Source organism: Mus musculus, chromosome 16, assembly GCF_000001635.26.
Source record: "Mus musculus strain C57BL/6J chromosome 16, GRCm38.p6 C57BL/6J".
NCBI lineage: Eukaryota > Metazoa > Chordata > Mammalia > Rodentia > Muridae > Mus > Mus musculus.
In genome coordinates, this window is record NC_000082.6 from 7,012,149 (window position 1) to 7,039,223 (window position 27,075).

At 42.8% G+C, this 27,075-nt stretch overlaps 1 protein-coding gene across 31 annotated transcripts in view; it reads left to right on the forward strand.

Annotated features, from left to right (window-relative positions):
* The window catches only part of Rbfox1 (RNA binding protein, fox-1 homolog (C. elegans) 1), a 1,527,688-nt gene that overhangs the window by 1,127,356 nt on the left and 373,257 nt on the right, over positions 1-27,075 (forward strand). For 2 of the 31 annotated variants that reach the window (XM_030249127.1, XM_006522186.4), the window contains exon 1: positions 1-27,052. The exons of the other annotated variants lie outside the window; for them this stretch is intronic. The gene's annotated coding sequence lies outside the window, so the exon portion shown is untranslated. The remainder of the gene's footprint in view (positions 27,053-27,075) is intronic. 31 annotated transcript variants of the gene reach the window in all.

A 27,075-nucleotide genomic window follows, 5' to 3' on the forward strand; every position in this document is an offset into this window, starting at 1 on the left:
GATGGATGGATGGATGGATGGATGGATGGATGGATGAGTGGATGAGTGGGTAGCTGGGTGGGTAGATGTGTAGGTAGATGTATGGGTGGGTGGGTGGATGGATATGTGGCTAAGTGGATGGTTGGGTATATGGGTAGGTAGGTGGATAGATGGATAGATGGATGGTTTGATGGATAGATGGGTGGGTAGATGTATGGATGAATGTGTGGGTAGTTGGCTAGGAGGAAGGATGAATTGTGTGTGTGTGTGTGTGTGTGTGTGTGTGTGTGTGTGTGTGTCCATGGACAGGCACAGAGAAATGAAGAGAAGAGGGAGAGAAGTAGGGAACATAGTAGAAGAGACAACATACAGAAAAAATCATACTTTGTTATATTAACCAATTCAAAAATAATAGTGCAAAGGAATATGTTAGGAAATATTTTCTAAAAACTTAGTGGCTATATACATTTCAAATGCGTAAACTGATTATCACTTCCTAGCCATCCCCTATTTTAAACTTATATTTCTTTTCATTTACCATTTTTCATGTATCTCACCCACTCTTCAAATATTTATCCTTTGTCAGGCATTAGTTTAGGCACAGGATGGCTATTCATAATATATGCTGTGTGACCTATACATTTTTGCTTCCATAGTTTTGAGGAAGGAGAGTTTATTTTTGCAACTTGTGTGTGATTGTTAGATTGCTTTAGTCAGGAAGGTGGGCTTTGTGAAGCCTCCTGAATTGATGTTCAGATGACAACAAACAAAATGCTGAGCTTGGCTGGCAGAGAAAGTACTTAGAGCTTTGGACACACTGTCTCCCTAGATTGTGGTTACAAAATTAATATAACAATTAATATTGTTTCAGTTGTATATGCTACAAGCATCCAAAAAATCCACTTTGTGTTCTAAAGCCTCAAATTGGTCATCCTGAATCTAGACTTCACCTACTGCCTTATTTAGGGCCAGATGGAGACTTTGAGCATGTCTGCCTGGGAAGACCTAAGAGACACCCTAGGGACTATTGGAACTTAGTCTTGCTCACAGCGCCTTTAAGCAGTTCGGGGAGGGGTGTGAAGATGTCATTATATAAAGTGAATATAGCTGAGATTATGTGCTGCGTAAATTTCAGCCATAAAGCACAATGCAGACCGGTTTTGATCGAAAAGACAGTGAGGAGAATCCAAAACATAATTCCTTGTTCATCAAGGGAAAGCACACAACTTGGCTTTGTGGATTCAAAAGAAGCGATTGCAGAGGTGACTCTGAAAAGCCCCCTTGGAGACCCAGTGCCAAGTCTGCAGAGCAGCTTCAGAGCAGCAGCAGCCAGGGACTTGGCTATTTCTGTCTGCAGTCTTTGTGTCATGAAATAGTGACACTTTCCCATTCTCCTAACTCCCCAGCTTTCCTTTACAATGCTACACCTTTGAGTGATGGTCAGTATATTTGGAAGCAGCTACCTTCGTGTCTTAGGCAGAAGATGTCTAGAGAAGAAAAAAACAGACCCCTGGGAGCCCAAGCATCTGTAGACTCCGGGGAGAAGGGGGCGGGGAAGGGGGGGCTCAGTTCTGAAGATCCTCATTTGTGTTTCTCCTCTCTCCGAATTCCTCTGTATCCCCTCCCTTCCCAGGTAGATAATGAAGGACGGAGAATCTGAGTAGGAGGCTTCTATCCTTGGATGATTCCTTTTTAATTTTTTTTTAATACTTCCAAAGGGATCATCATCAAATTCATTTTATGCCTCTGGAAAAGACTAGAATTTTCTAACTGTTCTACATACCTGGGCAGGTTACCTCTTCCAACCTCAGCTTATCATTATTCTGCTTTGAGTTATGTAATGGTCTCCAGAATGGCTGCGGAAAGGAGTAATGCACCTTTGTTCCCACCCATGTTAAGACGGATTAGAAACACTCATAAAACCCTCATTACACTTTCCCAAAACAGCCTTAAGACTTGTCTGTTCGAGGCAAGGCCATGCTGCTGCTCACAAGTGTGGGCTTCTGTCTAATTATATGTAAATTATCTGAGCAGAATCTCAAATGTTTAGTGATAAACAGTTTTATGCTTCCCCGCAAAGTGTCTAGTTTGCAAGGCAATACAATCAAAGGCAGCTTGTGTGCAGTGAATTGTAGATTGTATAACTTTGCCTCCTTTTTAAGGTATTGAAAGTAACTGGAATGTGCCTCCAGACCTTGCAGAAAAGCACATGTCAGAATCTGTGTTTTGGGAGGAAGGGGTAAAAAACAAAAAGAAGATAATTTATCCTTTAACTTTATTTCAGTTCTGTTCTCAGAAGAAACATTTAAAATGTTGGATTTCTTCAGAAATGCAATTAACCAACTTTTATTTAATGATTTTTTTCTTAAACTATTCATCCTGGAGGGATGATATCTACAGTTATTAACCAAAATAAATATGGATTATTAAGAAACAAAATATAATATCTGCTGCAAAACATATATTGCATCTCAGGGAAGATCCAAAAGGGTATGTGTGGAGATGTGCTTCCTTTAAGACAACTTTCCTGAAAACATCCCCCATCTTTTGCCCTATCTCTAGGTGAGACACATGAGCCTCCTATTCTCTGAGTTCCAGAACACTCTTTTGGTCATAGTAATGACAATTAGGACAGCTCTTAGCTAGAATGAGGCCAAAGTACCAAGTATAGCTGCAGTCTGTGTATCCAGCATCTTCTAACAGACCATCATCATGCAGAATGGGAAGGCCATTTCTTCTTAGTCTCAGCATCCGGGTTTCCTGAAGGCTTGAGAAGATTAGAAGAAAATCTTCCATCACTCTTTTGGCCCAAAACGATGGCCCTCAGCTTCTTTGTATAAAAATCGTTTGATATTCTATTAGACTCATACAAAGAAGTTCTGTCCAGTGCAGGACACATAAGAATCATTAATATAAAGCATCTCTCTGAGCTTAAGAGTGCACCATAGCTATTTTACATTGAGAGAGGTTCTGTACCACAAGAAAACAGCCAACCTGAAGAACACAAAAAGAGAGAGAGAAAAGGACCAGAATGGAAAGATTAATATTCAGACAGGTTAATATCTCAGTAGAATACAACAGCAATCCTTGTTGGTGACCAATGCAAAAAATACCTCTCTCTCTCTCTCTCTCTCTCTCTCTCTCTCTCTCTCTCTCTCTCTCTCTCTCTCTCTCTCTCTCTCTCTCTCTGTATCCTCACACTACACTTTGTGTGTGTTTGAGAAAGAGAAGGGTTAAAGGGCCTTGGAGATGCTGGGCAAACACCCTGTCACTGGGCAGTTTCCCCTTGCACACGGAAAGAGAGATTAAAGCATGAGTTGTAGTTTCTAGCTCTACTTTGTTCCCCACATCGTAATGTGGAATCCACAGCAAAATTTCAAGTAGGAAACAGGGACAGATGTTTGTTACACTTGTGTTCAAACAATTGCTCATGTGCAAACTTGTGCCCATTTGCATACCTACTGATTGAATTTGCAAATGCATCAGCTTGTTAAATAAATGTGTCATAATGCTTAAAGAATGCACACATCTCTCTCTCTTGGTGTCTCTTTATGAGTAAATCTTCACTTTATCTCAGTTGAGAATATCTACAGAGGAACTCCAGTGTATATTTGATATTTGCAAACCACAAGGAAGCTCCCCAAAGAAAGCCATTTAAATGATTGATTGAGCTGGGCGTGGTGGTGCACACCTTTAATCCCAGCACTCCGGAGGCAGAGGCAGGCAGATTTCTGAGTTCAAGGCCAGCCTGGTCTACAAAGTGAGTTCCAGGACAGCCAGGGCTACAGAGAAACCCTGTCTCGAAAACCCCCAAAAATAAAAATAAATGATTGACTGAACTCACAACTCGGCACCACGGAGACCTCTTTTTACCAGTTTATCCTTTTACACAGCTCATGGCTTTATCGTTCATCAACCATTCTATGACTGTCGGTCTGTTGGCTTTGACACAGTCTGTGTGTCTCAGACTGGCTTAGAACCCATCGCCGCCCGCCCACCTGAGACTTGTAACTGCAGAGTTGCTGCATCAGACTATTACTGACTTTGGGGTGCCTTTGCTTCAGGTTGACCTGCATCTTAGGTTCTTTATTTCCCATCTCTACTTGCCTGAGATTCCTATGAAAAAGTCTAAAGGACTTTACTTCTACTTCCCTCCCACTCCCCACCCCCCGCAGGAAAAACATGGACAAGATCCAATTCATTTTTTAAAAAAATGCAATAAAACCTAAAATGAACACTAATATTTATGCCAAGTGTTAAGACTACCAGTGATTTCTGGTGCTTAGCTGATGTTGTCTTGTTCTCAAAGTAAATTGACCTCATTGAATAGGGACCATTTGATGAGGGTTAGATAGAAAGTGAAGAAATTTAATATTTCCTTTCTTTTTGCTTTTTGTTTCTTTAAAAAACAAAACACTCTGATCTTCCTGGGATCTAGGTCTTCTAATGTAAGTAGTGAAGAAAGACTGATTAAAAAAAAACAAAAAACAACTCTTATTTTAAATGATTATAAAATTTCCATATGTTTCAGGAGACTATATATATATATATATCTTCCTTTCTTTCTTACTTTTTTTAATGTGGATCTTTGGCCAAGAGGGACCCCGTGCTGAGCGTCTAACCTCTCTGACTTACACAGAGGAAGCTGGTGTAATAGAAATAAATGCTGCATTTTCTCTGTATATAACATGTCACTTGGGCAAAGTGCTACGGTGTCTCTTTGGTAAAGCTGAAATGCGGATTTCTCAGAAATGTCTTGTTTTCAGTTAATGATATTTTCTGCCTTTCACCAGGTGGTCTCTTTGGGGGTTTGCACTTGAATTCATTTCTATGTGTGTGCACCAGGCTTTCTATTATTTGTTCATTCAGCAAGCATTGACGGAATTTTCTGCAGAGTGAGGCCTGAGCCACACATGGCAGTGACCAGCATGTCACCCTCATCCTCTAGAGCAAAGGACAGGATGATAAGAACATATAGTGAGGGCAGTATTAGAAATTTAAGGGGACTGGGGGGTGGAATTTGGAGAGGGAGGGTCTGCATGAAAATGACCTGACTGGATGGTGACTGCTTTTAGATCATTTTCTGGGCTCCATCCACAAATGATGATGCATGATACCAACTCATCTGACTGTCGCCTCACTAGAACCTGTGTCCCCTAGAGGAAGCTCGGAATTCATCTTTCTCTCATATAGCATCCTACAAGGAACGGGAACTTCGGGAAATGACCAAACATTCTAGCCCTATTTCAGAGTCAGCCCCCAGTGACTCATACAACGGAAAGAGAAATTGATCGTTGGCTTGTTATGATTCCCTCGTGGCATGAGCTTTGAGAACCCAGAAGCCTGGTGAGAGCACAGACATGGCTGCCAAATATGGCCACAGTCACAGGTGCTGGTGTATTTTCTGGGCCAAGAGACAGCCTCACATCCGCTAACCTGAGACTGTTGAGCCCTGCACATTTGGAGCTTAATTCACAACAGGATTTTTCTGCACAGGGAGAAAAGACAACCCTGGAATCCCAGCCCTGACTCTGATTGGACATCTAATTGCTAAGAACGAGAGACAAAACCACCACTGACCCATTGTTTCTAAGCACCGGCATTAATAAGGGAAGTGTAGTCTGTTTATACCTTTTGCCTCATTTGGAGCTAGGCAGACATCCTGGCTGTCTTCTTTGCAGGCTGAGATGGGCTGCTAAAGATGGAAGGCAAATGTGCTGTTTCTTCTTTGCTTTTCAGAATTTTCTCAGGAAACAGAGACATAAGCAAGGAACACTGGCATGTAGGGGACACATTTTTCCTTTCTTACCACAAATATCTAAGGAATTTCAACTTAGTTCAGGGCTGTGGGATTTTAGGAATTATTGGATTTTATGGAGTATCGACCCATTGTATAGAAAGGCATATCTTCTTAAGAATCAAGAAATCACCACCAAAGCTGAGTTGCAGATACAAATGACAAAGATGTCAGAAATCTTGGGCCATGTCTCATTAGAGACTTCCTCTGCGGATTCCTCTGTCTGTTTGCCTCCCGATGCTTGCTCTACTTCCTGGTTTTCCATCATCTTTCTGTGTGGCTCCCAAATCATCCCCTTCAGTTTCCATGTCCAAATCCATAGATGCAGAACAGAAGCAGCCTTAACTGACCAACAGACACTGGCGTAAACGATGGCTTGGGCATCTGGGAGGATTTGAATGGGAAACACTTCCTCTTGTTTGATGACAAAGAAGAGGGTACACATGAGGAAAATGCCTAGTATACTCAGAAAAAGTCCTTCTGTGTTATCCAGGCTTTCTATAGCCCATCCTGCTCTCTGCCTGTCCCTAGGCACTAGCCACCACCCTCTATAGAGGCCATATTCTCCTTCTTTCTTTATTTATTACATCTGAAAATTAGACTATTAATATTGCTATCTCTTGGGACCACCAATGACTTCCCGGATACAAGGAAAGTTTTCCTCTGGCTTTTGTCTGCATCTGCTCATTCCCTGAGATCACAGCACACAAGCCAGGCTTACTTAAGACCGTTTTATATGCAGGAAAATTTGTCCCATTGAGTACATTAAACCATGAATTTCAATAACTGCATCTGGTCATGTGACACTCGCCAGCGTCAGCATATGGGATCTCTTCATCTCTCTGAAAAGTTTCCTTGATTGTATTTGGAGTCAGTCCACCGCATAAGAATCACCAGGAGCATGGCTGCTCCTGTTGTCTTTGTCTTTTCTAAACTGTCACACGAATGGGATAAGAAGGCAGCCATAGAGAGTGCCTTCTTTCTCTGGGCAAAGTGGATATAGACTCCTCCACGTGACTGCATCTATCAATAGATCATTTTTCCTCTTTCTTGCTGAGTAGCATTCTTAACAGTGTGGATGCATCACTTGGTATATATTCAATAGTTGAAGGGCATTTGCGTTGCTTCCAATTTTTGCTGATTTTGAAATTCCTGCTTCAGACATTCCTATTTAGCCATTTATCTGAACATAAATTTTGTTCTCTTAGGTACATTTATAGGAGGGGCATTATGTGCTGAAGAGTGTGTGCGCACCTAACCTCACGGAACCATTTTTTTCCTCATTGTGTATGTGTGATGGGTATGTATTTATAAGGGGATATATGTGATTTTGGACACATGGAGACAGTCCTCACCTTCTGCCTATTTGTGAATATGTCTTGTTCTTGGCTGTGTATGCCAGGCTGGCTGACCTGAGAGTGGCTGGGGGTTCTCCCTGCTCTGTTCCCATGTGACTGGAGGAACATCGAATGACATAGCACATGAAGCCTGGACTGAGCTCAGCCAGGCCTTCATCTTTAAACAACGGTACTCTTCCCATTCCACTATTTCCCCATCACTATGAAGCTGTATCAATGGAGGCAGTGCATATTATGGCAACATTGGTGTTGAGATCCAAGCCAGGAACTTCCTGGATTTTTGGCTTACTATCAGTTATTAGCACCTACATGGTAGTAACAAATTCTGTAAAACTTGAGAGCAATCATTCATTTTTTAAAGAGTTGTTTTATTTATGCATAGTGTGTGTGTGTGTGTGTGTGTGTGTGTGTGTGTGTGTGTGTGTGTGTGTGTGAGCAGATACACCATACTATGAGTATAGTGATTGTTGAAGCCAGAAGAGGGCACTGGATTCCTTAGAGCTTGAGCTACACACAGCTGTGAAACACCAACCCTGTGTGTTAAGAACAACACTCAGGCCATCTGAAAGAACCATGTGTCCTTAACCTCTGAGCCATCTCTCCAGCCCATTTCTCACTCAGGTATTATACACCTGCAGAAGGTCCTCTCATCTTTGCATGCTGTGTCCTCTCTACCATGTTCCTTCTGCTACCGGACCATGTCCATTCCTGGTTATACCTCTACCACAAGGCTTCATTTTCTGGGATATGTGCAGTTTGCCATGTTCCTCACCAAGTTCTCAGCCTTGAATTACCAATGAAAAACCACATCTTCATTAGTCTAATCCCATCCCCTTGCTATCCATAGTTCCCATATTGCTATTAATGCCCTAATCTTTTCCTTTATACCACGAACAATAACTGGCCTCAGAAAATTTACCATGTAATCTTGTTTGATTAGCTCTTTATTGAGATAATTTTTTACTTATTACAGAATAATAGATAGCACATTCACTTGGCTTCCTTAATGGTCATGTTGACAAAATTATAGTAAAGCATCCCATTCCAGGGTGTGTACACTGATAAAAATCAACTGATCTCATTGCAATTTCTCTAGGTTTATTGCAGTTTCACATGGATGCGGTGGGGTGAGATGCTTCATTTTGTTCAGTTTTACCATATATGAGGATCAGTGTCCACCACAGTCAAGATACGTAGCAGTTCCATAACTTCCTTTGTTGTCTCAACATCCACCCCCTACCCACCCAAGTCTTTTTGGTAAATACTGATTCTCACTTGAACGAAATGTAGATACCTCAAAATCAGAACCATGTAATAGCAAACCTTTGGTGTTTACTTCCTTTTGTCTGGAGATTCAGTCTATACAGATATATACAGATACAGATACAGATACAGATACAGATACAGATACAGATACAGATACAGATACAGATACAGATACAGATACAGATACGTATACATATACATATACATACACACACACACACACATTCTATGCCCATACACACACACACACATATATAGTTCCATGATATGGACATGATGCTGTTTCTTTAAACATTCACCTATTGAAATATATATGAACAACTCCTAATTTTACTTATGAATAAAAACATCACGGCTTTATATATACATTGTTGTGTGAAATGTTTCCATGTCCCTGGGATAAACTCTAAAGTATAAAGATAGGAGGACTTAGTTGTGTCAGGACTCCATTGCACTGATAGTTTTCATGGCTCTCTCTGGTAATAGATTGATTTTTTGTTTCATCCCAGGAACAGTTTGAGTAGTAGTTGCTTGCTTGTTACTTGTTTGTTTATATTTAATCACCATGTACTGGGAACATTATACAATCCTTAGAACATAATTTACTACTCTATAAATATTCATAGATGAATTAAATGTGTAATGAATGGGTGGATACATGAATAAAAACTCTGACATAGGGATTAAATAAAATGATACATATAAATGCTTTTCAGAATCCTGAGCATGGAATGAACTTCACTGTCTATACACAGGGGTTTTATACCATCGCTGTTATTGGGTGTAATTTTCACTGGAAGAGACACAGTTTAATGCCAACTTTTTCTTCCTACCGTCACTGGGCCTCTGCTGTCATCGTGTGACTTTATTAGTTCCCAGTGAAGTGGTTCTGAGGTTAGGAGTGCATACTGTCCTTGTGGAAGTCCCAAGTTTGTCTCCCGGCTCCCAATTTCTTTAGCTCACACCTGTTTGTGGCTTCCCAGGCTCCAAACTCTTTCTGCTTCAGCTCATTTAGCTAGAGATAAGCCCTTCTTGTAAAAAATGTTCTATAAAGAATGAAGTAGAAATTTGTCCTTTGTGTTATAAGTGAGGTCCCACTAAACAAGTGAGCCTTGAAGCTCTCTGGGCCACTTTCTCTGTTGACCATAAGCTCAGGAAATAAATACCAGCAGGCTTTGGAATATAAGGGGATGTGGCACCAGAGAGGTTAACATTTTTCCAGGTCCTGAAGGTCTTAGAGGGTGAAATAAATATTGTGGGATCCAGTGGAGGTAGCAGAGTCCTTAATAGAGAGAGAAAATTAGTCATTCCCATTCGCCTGGGGAAAGTGCAGGCCCTGATAATGTCTTGATCTATGTACAAAGAGCCAGTAAAGACAAGCAGTTCTCATAATAAAAATAGAAATGAGGTTTTCCTGACAAAAATGCCAGTGGAGTGATGAGCTGTCAGGCAGGATCTGGAGAGACGAGAAAGGGCCTTCTTTGGTGACTATAATTAGGCTGCGTGGAGAGTTCAGCCTATGCCAGCACCTCTGTCTCTTTCTAGATTCTCCATTGGGTTATGTCTACGGGGCAGGGATATCGAGGAGATCAAGGCTGATTCCTGGTGGTTCAAGCCCTTCTGCCCCTCAAGCCCTGGAGAGGCTCTGACCTGGGGTGTGTGAGAGACAAGGGCCTTTACTCTGGAGCTTGTGCTATTTACATTTATTTTTTTTCAGAAAGAAAGGGAGGAAAATATAAATATCTCCTTTTCTCTGTCCCAAAACCTACTGTGCAAAAACTTGACTCATTACAGATAAACAATAAGAATAATTTTTAAGAACCTGTAATCACTATGCCACTCGTAACGTCTGGTGGATTTTCTGAAGCATTGACTGACTCGAGGCAGAAAGATGGATTGGCATCTAGAAAGAGGTAAGTTCAGAAATGAACAGGATGGATTAGCAATACAGATTGGGCTTATATAAGAGAGTGTACTGCTTTTGTTGTATAACTATGATCAAATTAAATAGTCCGAGAGAACAACTTGGTGAGGATTTGTTTTAGGACAAAGTTTCAGAGATCTCAGATGCTGGCTCTGTGGGTTCTGAGACCATGGACTCATGAGAGCGTCATGGAGATGGGAGTATAGGTAAGTAGTTGGAGAGCGAAAAGACTGTATACAAGGTCTACAGTACACGCCTGGGCACCAATGTCCTCCAGGAAGTTTTTTTCTAAAACTCAGCACAGCACTCCTCCCTGAGAGTGGAGCCTTCAGCATATGAGCCTATGGAAGACATTTCATTTTCAAGTCCTAACAGGGGCTATTCCCAGATGAGGGTATATCTGGGCAGCTGTGCACTGTGCATACGTTTCCTGTGCTTTGCTGTACAAATGTCTATGCCTTTTAAATCATCTCCCCTGACTTTGATTTCTGAAACCAGGAAACATAGTCTAATGAAAAAATGTACTGAGGTAGACATGCGTATGGCTAGCTACTTAACCAAAGTCCAAACCATTCCCAGATGCACTTCCTGGCTGAGGTCAATTTGGTTGTGTTTTATGGAAACAAAGAGGCAATAGAGTGACCTCGTATCTTCTTCAGATCTCAGAACTTGAGTTCTCCAGTGAACCTCTGATAGTTTGAGACACCTGGAGGCTGGAAGAAGCAAGATCAACATAAGCCACGGTTTAGATGCTGTTCATCCAATATAATTTCTTAGAAAGAACAAGCCCTCAGAGAGCACCAATATCCATCAAGTAGCTTTTGGGTATTCTGACAAACTTCATTCTCTGCAATGCAGTATGGAATAAATAAATAGGTAAGAAACTACACCCACCTGACTTGGCGCTTCAGCCTGGGAATTTAAGAGAGTTACTAATTTGTCTACTCCTCAGTTTCCAGACCTGTAGGATGGGATAGTTGTTATAGCCTTGCTTATTGGAATGCTGAGAAGAGGGAAGGAGATAATAAATGTGAGACAATTGGCACAGTGCCCAGCACACTGCAAACGCTCAATGATTCTTGGATTTGCTGGTTTTATGGTATTTCCTGGAACTGCGTACATCTCAATAGGACATTGACTATGCCGGAGAAAATATATTGGAATGGCTTTGCTGGTGAGAGACAAGTCTTGGAGACAGGGAACATGTCAGCCTGCTGAGAGTCTGAATGGTATCAGAGGAAGTATCAGCACCCTGGGGTTGGCGTTTTCACTAAGAAGGTCATAAAATATTAATATTCTTACAGTTACCCAGAAGGACACAGGTGCCAGATGCTGCCTGATGCACAGGACCGTCCCCTGGAGATGTTTGTGGCAAGTTATGAGGAGGGAAAGCAGGGGAGTCAGACAGGTAACAAACATGCCAGCTACCTCGGTGGCTGGACACACCAAGGTGAAGGGAGAACCAGCAATGAGCTCTGTTTAGGAAGATGAGGTGGACATCTTCCTCTCTTCCTACTCTAAGAGAACAGGACAGCGGCCAATTATGTACCACATTACCCTTCCTTCACAATCAAAAATAATCAGATCAAGCCGGGCCATGGTGGCAGCCACCTTTAATTCTATCACTCAGGAAGCAGAGACAAGTGGACCTCTGCATTCTAGGCCAGTCTAGTCTACAGAGAGAGTTTCAGGACAGCCAGGACCACACAGAGAAACCCTTTGTTAAAAACAAACAAACAAACGAATGCAAAAATAAAAAGAATAGACAGATCACATTATCACCACTGTGTCCATCAGCATCATCACCATCACCGTTATTATGAACAGCATCCCTATCATTACCAGTACTAACACCATCATCAACATCATTATCACCAAGAACACTTCTGTCATTATCGCCGTTACCACTAGCACCACTGCCATCATCATTACCATCACTAATACCGCTGTCGTCACTGCTGTCATTATTGGTCACCACTATTAGTTCTGCCTCTTTCTCCATTATCAACATTAACAGTGTTACCCTCATCATCACTGTTACCTTTATCTCCAATCAGCACCATCTCCCTTATCAACACTATGACCAGAATCACCGTTATCAGTAGCAATCGGCATCTGTCACCATGATCATCACCAGCACCACCACACATCACTCTCATTATCATCTTCACCACCAAGTACCATCATCTCCATCAGCACCACCATTATCACCATCTTTGAAGCCTTTGCCCAAGATGTATTTAAGGGTTTTCCAAGTATTTTGCTTGTATTTTTCCATGTTATCCAAACTCAGACCTAAAAATAATCATGCAATTAACACTTGTATTTTACTCACGCAGAACTCAAAAATCCAAATGGTTTGTCATATAGTCACCCAGCAACGACTTGACAGCACCATGCCTGAGATTCAGGAAGTCAGCTTCCCGGTCCTTGTAGCATTCTCCTCTCAAGAAATCAACACAAGAACAGTCTTGCTTTTTGGAGCGGGGTTGTGTTTGGAATGGTGTTCCTATGAAGTCCTCGCTGGCCAGAAGCTCTCCATCCTCCTATCTCTGACTTCCAAGGGCTGGGACTGCAGATGTGTACCACTGAGCCTGGCCGCCCTTCACATTACCACTGTGATTTTCCTGTGAGAGGGTAAACCTGTAACCTCTGCCTCACAATACCACACAGCACACTCATGGTTCTCTGCCCCATGCATACCTTTACACTGGCAGACTCCCTCAGAGAAACCAATGTCTCAAAGAATGCTATTTAGAATATAGATGCAGGGTCAGAACTGGAGTTGGATTCTATAATCTCCAATAGGAAATTTTATTGTATATTCAATCAGAGAAAAGGTAAGTCTCTCTTTGATAAACACTAATATTTGAAAATGAGAGTATGGAGAAGTAATACTGTTTTCAATTAGCCCCAGAGTACAGTTCACTCTTTTAATGTGTTATGTGATATTGAGAAAAAATGTTGTCTCTTGTGCTAAAAGTTGCTAAAAGTAATTATTTTAATTAGATGACCTTAAAACATATAGTTAAGGTAGAACTATGATCTATCTTTCATCTTACAGCCCTGGTGTCTCCAGGTGTAGTTGCAACATTTGGCACAGCAAATGCATCAAGGTGTGACTGATAAGGAAATGTATAAATTAACCAATTGGTAAATGAAACAGATCAGAACCCCAGAGGTGCAGGAAAGTGTACCATTTACAAGTTTTTCCATTCATTCAACCATGATTTTACCATAATCTGCTATTTGATAATGGCTGTACTAATGAGATGAAGGAGCAACAGAGGGTGGATAGCATGGGGGTGGGGAGCAGATAGGAACCTCTCACAAGACGTGCCTACATATGTATGTAGAATGGAGTATTGAAAGACAGAAAAAGGACAAGTAACTCACTGCTGTTAATACTGGATGTGCCATTTATAAACTACAGGATGCTTCCTTCTAAGCCATGAGTTAACATGGGTATTCATCCTCGTGAATTACATGGTCTTATCTGTGTGTGCCTAGTACTGCCTCTGTGAAGTCAACTGGACACATAGAGGAGGTGCTATAAGATTCACCTCTATCTCAACATGGCAAAAAAGATGACACCCATTTTACTCTGTGATTACTAGTTAGACCCTGATCATTCTGAGGTTTGTTCACTCATACTTCAAAGAAGGCTCAGAAGGGAGACACATATCAGGAGACAGACACATCATTATGCACTGAGCATAGCAATCTTCATGGGGTTGGAGGTGACGGGAAACTTAAGCATGGGGTCATTTAAAAGTGCCAGCTATATTATCAAAGGCTAGAGACATAGCACAAGAGCACAACAGCTATTAACATGCTCTAACAGTGAGAGCTGTCGTTGGTGTTTGTGGAGCATAGAATTGGCAGGCCTGGTTTTATAAAGTTAAAAGTCCTCTATGGGATCCATAGATAGCATGAATTGGGGGGCACTCAAGCTGAGAGCAAAGGGACTTATTTGGGAACAACAGATTTCTATTGTAGACTAAAAAGACTAAGTGACTCACTGGCTCAATGGGGATGGAAGAAATCAAGAGGGAATTTATAGTTGTAACTTTGGAGAGATGGAGTGATAGAGTTTGAGAGTTGGGTTCATGGTTCAGAGCATCGGGAGAGATGGGATGAGCTCTCGCTGTGGCCTCAAGGGCAGGCCAGCAGAAGGGAGGGACTTCCATGAACAGACAATTTCAGGAACAGTCTGGGGGTCTTAAAGTAGCAGAAAGGATTGTGTGTTTGTAGGGGTGTATGCTGGAGACTCTGGGATGTTCGTGAGCATTCCTGAGATGTACCCTGTGCTGCCAGGTCAGGGCTGTGCTGTGCTGGAGACTGCTGGAGACTCTGGGATGTTCGTGAGCATTCCTGAGATGTAGCCTGTGCTGCCAGGTCAGGGCTGGGCTGTGCTGGAGACTGCTGGAGACTCTGGGATGTTCGTGAGCATTCCTGAGATGTAGCCTGTGCTGCCAGGTCAGGGCTGTGCTGTGCTGGAGATTGCTGGAGACTCTGGGATGTTCGTGAGCATTCCTGAGATGTAGCCTGTGCTGCCAGGTCAGGGCTGTGCTGTGCTGGAGACTGCTGGAGACTCTGGGATGTTCGTGAGCATTCCTGAGATGTAGCCTGTGCTGCCAGGTCAGGGCTGTGCTGTGCTGGAGACTGCTGGAGACTCTGGGATGTTCGTGAGCATTCCTGAGATGTAGCCTGTGCTGCCAGGTCAGGGCTGTGCTGTGCTGGAGGCTGCTGGAGACTCTGGGATGTTCGTGAGCATTCCTGAGATGTAGCCTGTGCTGCCAGGTCAGGGCTGTGCTGTGCTGGAGACTGCTGGAGACTCTGGGATGTTCGTGAGCATTCCTGAGATGTAGCCTGTGCTGCCAGGTCAGGGCTGTGCTGTGCTGGAGACTGCTGGAGACTCTGGGATGTTCGTGAGCATTCCTGAGATGTAGCCTGTGCTGCCAGGTCAGGGCTGTGCTGTGCTGGAGACTGCTGGAGACTCTGGGATGTTCGTGAGCATTCCTGAGATGTAGCCTGTGCTGCCAGGTCAGGGCTGTGCTGTGCTGGAGACTGCTGGAGACTCTGGGATGTTCGTGAGCATTCCTGAGATGTAGCCTGTGCTGCCAGGTCAGGGCTGTGCTGTGCTGGAGACTGATTCAGTCAGAGCTGCTTCAGTGCTTTTCAGTGTTGCTTGCAATGCTTCATAGGGACGTAAAATGAGGGAGCCTCCTCTCTCTCTCTCTCTCTCTCTCTCTCTCTCTCTCTCTCTCTGTGTGTGTGTGTGTGTGTGTGTGTGTGTGTATGTGTGCTCATAGTGTACTCATGATTAGGATACAAGAGAACTTGGGCTATGGAGATGGCTTAGTCAGTAAGGTGTTTGCCTAACACAAATGAGGACCTGTGTTGTATCCCCAGAATCCATATTGGAAAATGGCAGGCATGCTAGCTTGTAATTCCTGGGCCAGGTGGACCAGCAAGCTTTAGTTCACGACGAGGTCCTGTCTCAGAAAACAATGTAGACAGCATCCTAAAAAACAGCAGCTGAAGCTGACCTCTGGTTTTCACAGGTTCACACATTTCACCCCGACATATGAGACAAACACACACACACACACACACACACACACACACACGCACACGGTAAATGCTGTCTGTGTGGGACATGGATCTTCTATGCTGCACATGAGGCATCCCAGCCCTGGCAGGAGAAAGTTATTCTTTGGTACACCCCTATGCTGAGGGGATTGCTTACTTACATCTGAAGTTAGGAAAGGCAAATGACATTCTTTGTAAACAATGAACATGATACATCGTCTTCTGGATCTAAGAATATCAATTCAGAAGAATGGTTTTGGAGCACCTTAGGTAGAAGGTAATTCCTTCCTTGACAATGTGGACCATCGGTTCCAAGCTTTTGAGGATTCAGAAAACAGAACATTGAAGATGAAAAATTTTGAGCTTGCTTTCAAAGGGAAAGGGAAAAGTTAGGGGAAAGGTGCCTGCAGAAACGAATCAAGTGAATAGTGCTAGAGCAGCCAATGTCTGCATCGAGGATGAAATGTGTCCAGACCCCAACAGAATCATTTCTAAATGGCCACAATCAGCTGTCTAGTTCAGCCTTCCATGGTACTGTCTACGACAGTCATACAAACAGACGTATGCAGAACATGGTGAGGGGCTTAGCCTCATGTATGAGTCTTTGTACTTAAGCCAAGAGGCAGTACATATATATCTCAACTAACAGGCCAGATAGGATTATAAAAACGTCTGAGTCCTGCCACTGTGAACTTGTGGGCCAAGATATGGAAGTCCAGAGATCACAGCTTTGATGACGTGAGGTCCTTAGCAGTAAGGTGCTTGGCTGTTTAATGACCAGTACATCTGCATCATAACCTAGGTTTTCTAGAGTAACCTAGTTTTGTGTATCCCTATATACTGTGCTCATCATTAACAGCCACCAGCCTTTGAAGGTGTACCATGACACTGAGATCTGAGAATATCTGGTGTGCCTCTTACCTGTGTGCCAGAAAAAGACCTTGGGAAGGCTAAGGTCAAACTCCATTAATTCAGATATTCAGAGGTTAGAGGTGAAGCTACATCCAGTCAGAGATGCTCATGAGAGACTCAGGTTTCAGAAAGATAAATACTTCTGACCATTTACAGGGTCAAAGAACCCTACCGCCAGGCCTATTGCAGTGGTTGGGGGTGGAGGAGAATCCTTTGCAGGACTTGTTTGCCTTCAAATTTGCTGAAGTTCCATCCAGAAAGTGGAAACCCAGAGTGGGTGGATATGGAGGCTTCCCAAAGTAGACCTCCCCACCCACACATTCATTAGAAGAAATCACCACTTAGCCGTTTTTGTCTCTGCCGCCTACCCTCCTGGGTCCCACGCTCTTAACATTCTGTCCTGTGTTCTGGGAGCTGACTCCCACCCTCTCAACTGCCAAACATTGAACTCTCTCCCCTGGAGTCTCCTCTTGAAACCGATTGTTTCAGCACAGCTCCTATGAGAATAAAAGTCATTCATCTGCTCTGATCCTTTCTTAACTCAGGGGTATTCTGTGGATCTCTGAAGCCCATTAAACTCCGGCTAATGGAATAGAATCTTCTTTGTAACTTGTCACCTTGGCCAGAGGTGGTGATAAGAGAGTTCTGGCAGAGGTAGGGTCTTTTCCTCTGGAAAAGTGTAGGGCAGCTATGGATGTCCTGGTGCTTTCACCTCCTGCCAGTACAGAGGGAGTAGAAAACTGGGATAATGTCAGTCTATAAAAATAGATGCTAGGGATGTGAGATTGATTTCTGGGAGAGGAAGGCTTGTAGATTAGCTGTAAAGGGTAACTGTGGAAAACTGCCTGCTCAAGCCTGGTGCTCAAAGCAACAATGACTGAAATGCTGATGCTGGTGGTGGTGGTGGTGATGATGAAGGCGGTCACAGTGATGATGGAAATGAGTGATGATTTTGGAAGCAACACCTTTGCTGCTACTGGTACAGCTGATAAGTTGGGGGAATTAATCCTTCATTCTCTTCTACCAAACTGAATGGAAACCCCACTCTTCACCCTATTAGCAAGTAAGCAAACATTTAATGCAATTCAATAATGAATTTGGTAAAATTAAAATACAGACAGATGTATAATGTCCTGAAATTTGAACATATGTCTTAGCAAAAAAATCAATGAACAGCAAAAAGTATTACTATGAATTATTTTACTATCAATCATGTATTTTCACATGTTGTCAACAGCTGTCAAGAGCTATCTTACAGGGTTTCATGGAAGTGAAAACAAACCAAAACATTAGTTACCATCTGGCCAGAAGTCATCATCTAAAATATGTGACCCAGTCCCTCTCCAAAACACAAAGAGGAAATGACCTCAAATACTATGTGGGAAGCTGTGTATATTTGGTTTTCTAGCAAAGTCAAGTACTTAAGAGGCAGGGCAAGGCTGACTAGAGTGCTGCGTGCCTGTAGTCCTAGCACTCAGGAGACTGAGTTTGAGACCAACCTGAATTACATTGAGTTCAAGGCCACTGTTGTTCTGCCTTAGAAAAGAAAACAGAACAAAGCAGCATTGATGTGACGCTACATGCCAGCAAAGTCAGCAGTGGAAAGACTGAGGCAGGAGGACAATGAGTTTAAGATTAGCTTGGGCCATATGTATCCTGTCTTCCCTCTCAAAACTACAAAACCTCAAACAAAAAAACAGTAAAACAGAAGACCAGGGCCCAAAGGATATGTCTATATACTTTTCTGTAATTATTGTTATTTAAGAAACCTTTCAAAAACAAAATTATATTTGGAATTCAGCATTCTGTCAATGTGTTGACTTTACTGATCTTGTATGTGATTTATTTATTTATTGGTCAGAAAGTATAAATGTTTCATTAACTCATTGAAGATTGATAATATAATAATTCATAATATTTTCTGCTGTTTGTTGATTATTGGTAGGACATATGTTCCAGTCACATATGTTTGTATTTTAATTTTAATTTTTATCAAATTCATTACTAAAAATAATACTACTATCCTCCAATAGAGAATGGAACTATGGTTTTAGGAGCTAGAAATCACTGGACTATTATTTTGGTTTGCTTTTGAGGGTCTCACGCAGTCTGTGCTGTGTTTTGTAGCAGAGGATGACATTGAACTTGTGATCTTTCTGCCTCCACCTCCCAAGTGCAGGGATTACAGGCGTTCATCAGCATGATTGATTTATGCAGTGCTATGAATCCAGCCCAGGGTTTTGAGCACACTAGGCAAGCTCTCTGCAAAAGTACTTTATCCCCACCTCTTAGTAGATATTTGCGAGTAGATAATGAAGTATGAGTATTGAGCCCCAGGATGTGGAGCTGGAAAGATATACTTCCCTATGCAGTATACTGCATAGCCTATCATGAACCAAAGTGTTTCTATATACTGCATCCCAGTTATGCTCGAGGCTGGCCTTGAAGGAGCAGGGCTGTGTCATTGAGGAGAGAGAATAAACCCTGGTGATCCATCATAATCAATTCCCCTGACCTTTCTGACACCTCTGCTATGAGAAAGTCAAGCTGCTCTCTGGGTCAGAATGCTCAGAACTGCAAAGGGCATGGGTGCCTGCTGCAGAGAGCCAGCACGAAGAGGAGGACACTTACCACTTACGCAGGCCCAGTGAACGCTGCTGTAATTGTTCCCAAGCATTCCCCGTGATACTTACCAAGAATTCCTGATCCCAAGAGTGTGGGTGCCTGGGCTGAGGAGCACTTTACATTCATTATCTCAGTGGTTCCCAAATGCTGACCCACAAGCTCATCAGACTTCTCAAATGGCATTTGCAACAGACTGCAGCTAAATGAGAAAATCAAGGGCAATTTAGTGAAAAATTTAATAGACCTAAATTTAATCAATCTGAAAGGCAGTCCTTTATTTTGAGACTATGTCCTTCTTGCTTTTTTGCTTTTGGGTGTAAAATGCCCTTTCTTTTTCGAAGTGACGAAGCTAGCAGATGGTGTGTGTGTGTGTGTGTGTGTGTGTGTGTGTGTGTGGTGAACAAACCTAACTTGGCCACAAATGTAAAAGTTGTTAATTTCATGCAGTCCTTGTTTTAAGTTTGTATCGTACTAGCCTCTGCGTTGGAGATGAGGGCAGGAAATGGCAATCTTGCTGAGATGGAACCCTTCATTATCGACTCCATTTTACAGATGAGGAAACTGGTATGACATTTAGAGAGGTTAAGTCTCTTGCACAGGTTGACATCGCTCCTCACAAGCACCAGACTTGGATTTCACCCATGTTGACCTTCCAGGAGACTTAACAAAGCTTCATCGAGGCCTAATACCACTGTCACAGTAAGTGCCCCTTTCAGCCCCTGGACATTTTCAATGCCACGGGACTCTGGCATATCTTGAGGGCATAGGCTAGAGTCAGCAGTACTCTATGTGTTTCCTGGAGGCTGCCTAAAGGCAGCCTTGTTTCTTGCCTTGCCTTGAAAGAAGAGTCACGGGCACCAGAAAGACCTGTATGTCCCTTTGCTGGGTTCATGGTTTTGTTGTTTGTGTTCTCTAAGACATGCAATCAGTATAAATCAGTGTGTGTAGAGGTTAACTCCCACATACTACTGCATGCCATGCAACAGGCTTTCACAGTGACATGGGCTGTCTCAGTGGCCAGAAGCCAAGTTCATGTATATGAGTCCCAGCAATAGCAGCCCATGAGACAACTACACAAGGAAAAAGTGATATAGGCTTTTATAAAGGAAGAAAGAAGACTCCTTTATACACCTGAGCTTCCCTGTCATTGAGCAGGGAAGAGAGAGAGAGAGAACCTTGCAGGGAGAAAGAGTGTAAATTAATCTGTATCTTTTCCTGTTTTACCTGGTTCCAACATAAGCTATCTAACCTGTGAGGGGGTCAAATGAGATCCAGAGATACCCGGACTGCCAATGTAGCTATGCCCCTAATTTTCTATAGAAACACGCAAAGTGCCAACTCTCCAGTCTGTTTCTCAGCATCCTTGGTATCTGAGGAGGTGGTAGGCAAGGATTCAATGGTTTCCTCATATGAATAAATAAGTTAAATGTGTCTTGTCCCTGGGAAGTTGTGTCCAAAGCAAGTGTGGGATTGTTACATTCTGAAACCGTTCACCCACATCTTATCTTTTTACTTTTTATATTTGGGGAGGTGGTGCTGAGGACTGAACCCAGGGTCTTGCAAATATGAAATGTGTGGGGTTTTTTTATGGTAGATGGTAGATATCCAGGATATTGCAATTCAATAATAGCAGGTTTTTATGGATTATCTGAGAACACTTCCCACCATTTGTAAAGGATTCCCTAGAAGCAAATACCTTGTGAATATTTTAAGACATTTTTATTTACACATGTGCATAAGTTTCTGTCTGTGTGTAAGCCATCTGCGCATGTGCCTTTGGTAGTCAGAGGAGGGCATTAGATTCCTCGGAGCTGGAGTTTCAGGCAGTTGTGAGCTACTTCACATAGGTGGTGGAACCCAATCTTAGCAATCTCTCTAGCCTCATAACCTGGAGCCTTCATGATAACAACTGTGATAGACATGAAGAAGCAATCATCAAATGGATATTTATTTTACTTTGAAAGTAATTACACATACACACATTGTGAAAAGACAAACAACAAAAGTGTATATACAGTAAAACTCAAATCCCACATCACTCTAAGGATAAACACATTTTTGAGTCATAAGCCTTCAGGTCCGTTTCTATGCATTGGACTTTCATGTGTGTTTACATTCACACATATTACCCCTGGCTGTTTATAAATTATGTGTGTACAAAACAGGCAACATGGTTGTGGATTTTTTCTGTTATTGTTTTAATTTTTAAATTCTTACTGTGTGTGTGTGTGTGTGTGTGTGTGTGTGTGTGTGTGTGTGTGTGTGTGTGCCATTGCAAGCATGTGACAGTCAAGGGACAACTTTGGAGAATCATTCCTCTCCTTCCGGTCCTTTGAGAGAAGCCTCCCTTATATCTGCTGCTGTGCTCCATATCCCAGGTTACCTGGTCCATGAGCTTCGTAGCTCTGCTCCTAAAGATTTGTTGTGTTCACTTCCTGTCTCTTCAAAGGAGTTCTGTGGTCCTGGGACTTGGACTTGGAGTATCAGGCTTGCATGGCAAGCTCTTCCAACTGCCAAACCATCTCCCAGGCCTAAATTGTGGGCCTTTATTGCTGTTTGATTTGATTTTACACAGAAATACTATTCTGTATATTCTGAAGCTTCTTAGAGTGCTTTTTTAGAAATGGCTCCAAGGGAAAGCATGCAGATGGTTCTGGTGCCTCCTAACATTTAAATAGCCTTCCTCTATTGCTTTGTGTCATTTGCCTGTATAAGCAACATGAGAGCGAGCATCCCAACACAGGCGTAGCTGCGTTCAACGCAGCTATTTCAGCAGGGCAGATTTGGGGAAATGTAATAGTTTCCTGCAAAGACAGGAACACTTCACATTTCTTTAATCAGTACCAAAATGTTATCTCCCAAACTCAGCCAGTTTTGACTTCCTGACAGTTATGTGAGGAGGTTTGTCTTTCCACAGCTACTTCAAGTTTTTATTATTCGTAGGCAGTTTACCTTTTTAATTGGCTAATTTTATTTTGCAATTAATGTCAGTCCTTTAAGCAAAAGGCAATAATATTCAAATGACTGTAGTTTTATTTGAATTTATTTGGGAGTTTCCTTCTTTTCTTTCTTTATTTTTTTCTTTTAAAGCAGAAATAGCAGAAATTGGCCTGAGATTTTTCAATGTGGTAGAAGATGACCATGAATTCTGGTCCCCTTGCCTCACACTTCCCATTTGTGTGCTGAACGTGGTGACTCATCCCTCTAATTCCAGCAACTGAGAGGTTGAGGCAGGAGGATTGGTGTGAGTGCAACGTGAGCCTAAATAAAAAAGCAAGATCAGATATCGAAAAATTTAAAAATATAAAAAATAAAAATTAAACATAACCAAGAGGCAAGACATTGTAGTGTGTGCTCCTGGGATCTGTGGGCAGCACAGGCTTCTGCTCCTGCCCTGTGGGCATGGCTTCCTTTTAGGCATAGGCCTCCTAACACCCAGGATGAGTTTAAGGGTTCTTTGTACAGGCAGAGTTTGATCTCTAGAATGGACCCTGTCCTTAAATGCAAAGCAATTGTATCTGTAAAGTTGGAATGGGCTCCTTTGCTGGAGAAGCAGCCCATTGCTCAGGATGAGCTCATCTGAGTGAGTCTGTGGTAGTATCATTGGTGACTCAGGACTACGGAGTGATGCTTCCACCTGGAGAACTGTGTATGACAATGGATCTTTTGCAGAGTGGCTTAAAGGAAGCACCAAGGACTGAGACCTTGTGGCAACTTAAAAGACTTAGAAGCAAAAGGCAAGCCATGGCTTATAAACCATGACTTTTGAGTAAAATTAGACAGCAAGAGGTCCTGTAATCCAAGTTCCTGTTTTATCTATCTATCTATCCATCCATCCATCCATCCATCCATCCATCCATCCATCCATCCATCCACCCATCCATCCATGTACACACATTTCCATTCATTCATCCTGCAAAGTATTTTCTGAGTATATCTTATGTTCCCAGGCAGTGCATGAAACCATGCATGTCATTTAATCAAGGATGGAGGGGGAAATCTCTCCAGTTTTGCAGCATTAGAAGCAGCAACTTCCCACTGCTGTTTGGTGGAAGGACCCCAGAGAGCTCCAAAATCTGTCTATTAGATAACTCTGCAGCTTGGAATTAGATTGCAAAGGGCAGGAGACAGGGGGCTTTCTAGAAAGCTGACATTGCATTTTCAGAGCTTGCACACGTGCTAGTGTTCTCTGCAGCCTCCCCACTCCTGCCTTCCAGCATCCTCTCATCTCACTTGCCTCTTGCTTGCTTCCCACAGCATCCAGTCTCATTTCTGTTATGGTACACGGTTTACTTGCGTCTTACCTTCATTGATGATTTCTGCCCCTCCCCCTAACACACACACACTTGAATATAAGCTCTATGATGTGAGGGATCCTTGTTTGTCTTCCCTGGGCCACACCAGCTCCAGGGAATGGGACAGCCTCTGGAGTGAGGTTAATATTAACTAAAAAGTGTTGCAAGGCAGTCAACCAAAGTGATGCTCATGATAGAGACAAAGAATAATCGAGTTCTCTAAAGGGGTTTCCTGTATTCTCACTTGACTTGAGACAGAGACTATGTGGTCAAAGTTTATTTACATTTGAACATGGGATTCAAACTTGGGAAGGCTTTATGCTGATACGGTCACTGAGCTAACACACTGGTTGGAATTACTTATGAACTGCATCCAGATGTCCTTCCTTTGGCCTTACCGTAGTCTGTTTCACTCTCATACATGGCAACTCTCATGCAAAGAATCCTTTGATGGAATATTTACTGTGTTGACAGTTTAAGGAAACTATAGGAAAATAAAAGAGTTGTAAAAGACTTCTTTCATTTTCTTAACTCATTGACTAATTTAGAGAAGAACAAAAAATGTTGCAAATATAATCGTTTCAGTTAAATATGAACTTGGGCAGTTGCTCTCAAATGCAGTACTGTGTGAAGATGTTACTGTTGTTTCATAGTGTTGATTTTTTTCTTAAGCCCTCTGGCCTCCTACAGGGCATCTGTAGGCATTCAATTAAGGGTCCTTGTAGTCAAAAGCCAGCAGGGCCGCCTCTGAATGCACAGACACCATGCACTCACATCAACACCAGTGCCTGGGAGTCTTCACAGAAAGAAAGAATTGCATGTCTTCCCTCTCTTCCCCCATTAGCTGACACAGAAAGAATCATCCAGGAGTAAGTGACATGGAATTTCCTTCTCTGTGTCACTGAGATGGAGCTCAGACTTGGCACCCCTCGATGCCACCTTGAACGCCTCACCAAATTTTGTCATCACTATATCAAAAATAGTCACAGAAGAAAATATGCCTTTTGATTTGGGGTCTTCTGGTGCTACACACTGCAGTTACCCATAGGAGAAAAAAAGTCAGCCCTCTGTCCAAAGGCCTCACAGACAGAGCGAGCGTCCAGGAAGAGAGGACCTAAGCAATGGTGTCCGCTAACACTGTCCTTCAGGGACACTTAGGCTGCTTGGTCCAGAGTGCAGAATCTGCTTCCAAATAATTTTCACTTGGTTTAGAAGGGCTGGGAGCACATTGCTTCATTGCTAGATTCCCAGTGTGGCTGATTCTAAGCCTGAAGTCTAAGCGGAAGAATGAGTCACTACTTCAGAATGGGTTTGTAGAGCGAGCCTCAGTCCCTGCTGCGAGCATTCACACCGGAAGGAGAGGCTTCTTGCAGGTGAGCACTGTTCCCAGCTCCTTGCAGGACAAATTTGTTTTTCATTAAAACATTCAGATAAGGTCTTATTAAAGTGCCACGTTTTACTTATCTCATTTCTTATGAAAATGAGCTGGAGAGAAATTTCTACCCTGTTCTTGGAAGACTGTAGTTTTTTCCAGTGTCTGATTGAAAAAGAAAAAAATCTCTGCAGTTAAAAAAAATATCTGAAGTAAAGAAAAAAAAAAAAGAAGAAGGAGCAAGACAGACTGAAAAGCCAAGCTCTCTGTGGTCTTTCATTCTTTTTCATTGGCTCACGGAATTATGAAATAAAACTAAGTACAAAGATGGAAAGTAAGGAAAGAGGTACTGGATGTTTGCGTGAGTCAGAGCTTGTGTGACAAATGCCACCGATTTCTGAGACAACGTGTAGCAAGCCGGTTTTTCTTTTCTGAATACTGTCTGCCAGCCCTCTTACCCCCAACCAGCCCCAGAAACACTTTGCCCTTGCTCTCCCAGCCCTGCAAAGGACTCACAAAGCGTTAAAAAGGCTGCTGAGTGGCCATTGAGTTGACAGGATACAAGAACCCCCACAAAATAATTTGAGGAGTGGGTTTGCAAAGTGGAAGGTGGAAATGAACAGTTAGGCTGGTTGGGGCCCAGTGGAGACATTATCGGTTTTGATACCGTTTCAGAAAACAGCACCTAACCTAGCCATGGGACCATCCTCTCCTTTCCATCAGAAAGCATTTGATTAGTCTGCCAAGTGAATTGTGTCTTGCACGCTGCGGGATCAGTCTAGAAGATTCTAGAAGTCTAGAGGGAGTGTGGGGAGCACCTATGGGGATGGCCTTTGAGTGGCTTCTTGCCTCAAAGTCCCTTCCTGAAAGAAACCGTCCCTCCACACCCCCAGCGGTGGCTCTGCCCTGCATGGTTGGCACCAACCCTCACCTGGGATTCTTTGAGAGAACCAAACAACCCAGGTTCTAGTGAAACCTTTCTCAGAGAATAAAATAAAAAAAGAAAGAAAAGAAAAGAAACTCAATCACTAGCTCAAAATAAATCTGTATAAAGTATGGCAACTATTCCTGATCATAATTTTACTATTGCCAGGATTTTACCCCTTGTGGGAATCAAGGACGAGTTAGAGTCTTCATATTTTCTCTTAATTCACAGATCACATCCCTTTTTATTGCATAAAGACTAACGAAATCCACTAATGAATAATTATTACTTCATAAGATAAAGGGGAGGGGAAAGATCCGCCTGCAAGAGTGGAATGTTAATTTGACCAACGAGGCCAGACAAGAGGAGAAAATATAAAATAAAACCATTTCAATTTGTTCTTTGCCTCACGCACAATAATCTCTTACCAGACAGGGACTTTTGCCCACTCCTTGCATTTATAATTGAGAAGACCAGCAGGTTCTAGCCTGGAAGGAGGCCCCTCGAATTCACCTAACAGCTGCGGTGGATTCTCCGGTTTAGCCTCCAGGCTTGGGGCTGCCCCGGAGGGGCTGATTCCAGGGGGAAAGCAGCGTCCGGAACACCGCGGGGGGCCCAGGAACCTCTTTATTGCTCCCTCCCCCCTCAGCACCCCAAACCTTGGAGTGTCCATCACCCCCAAGCTTCTTACAAAAGGGGAATTCCTTTTCATGTGTTTATTTGCCAACGAGTCAGGCAAACAAACCGCCGACTGAAAATCTCCCGGACTCCTCAGGGTCCCAGCTGAGCAGTCTTGTTAATGGTCCAGCTCCTTTGATTGCTGGAGATGTGGGGCGCTCACATGCTCGATCTCCCTCCCCTCGAAGGATTTTAGCAGACAAAATTTAAATTTTAGCGAGTCCCTTTTTTAAAAAGAAAGAAACGCACAACCCTGCCCCTGGACCTCCTTGGCAAATGAGAAGACTCCCAGCATCAGCACCAAGCAAGTGAGCGACAGAGAAGCTGTAAGTCAAAATCAATTTCTCTC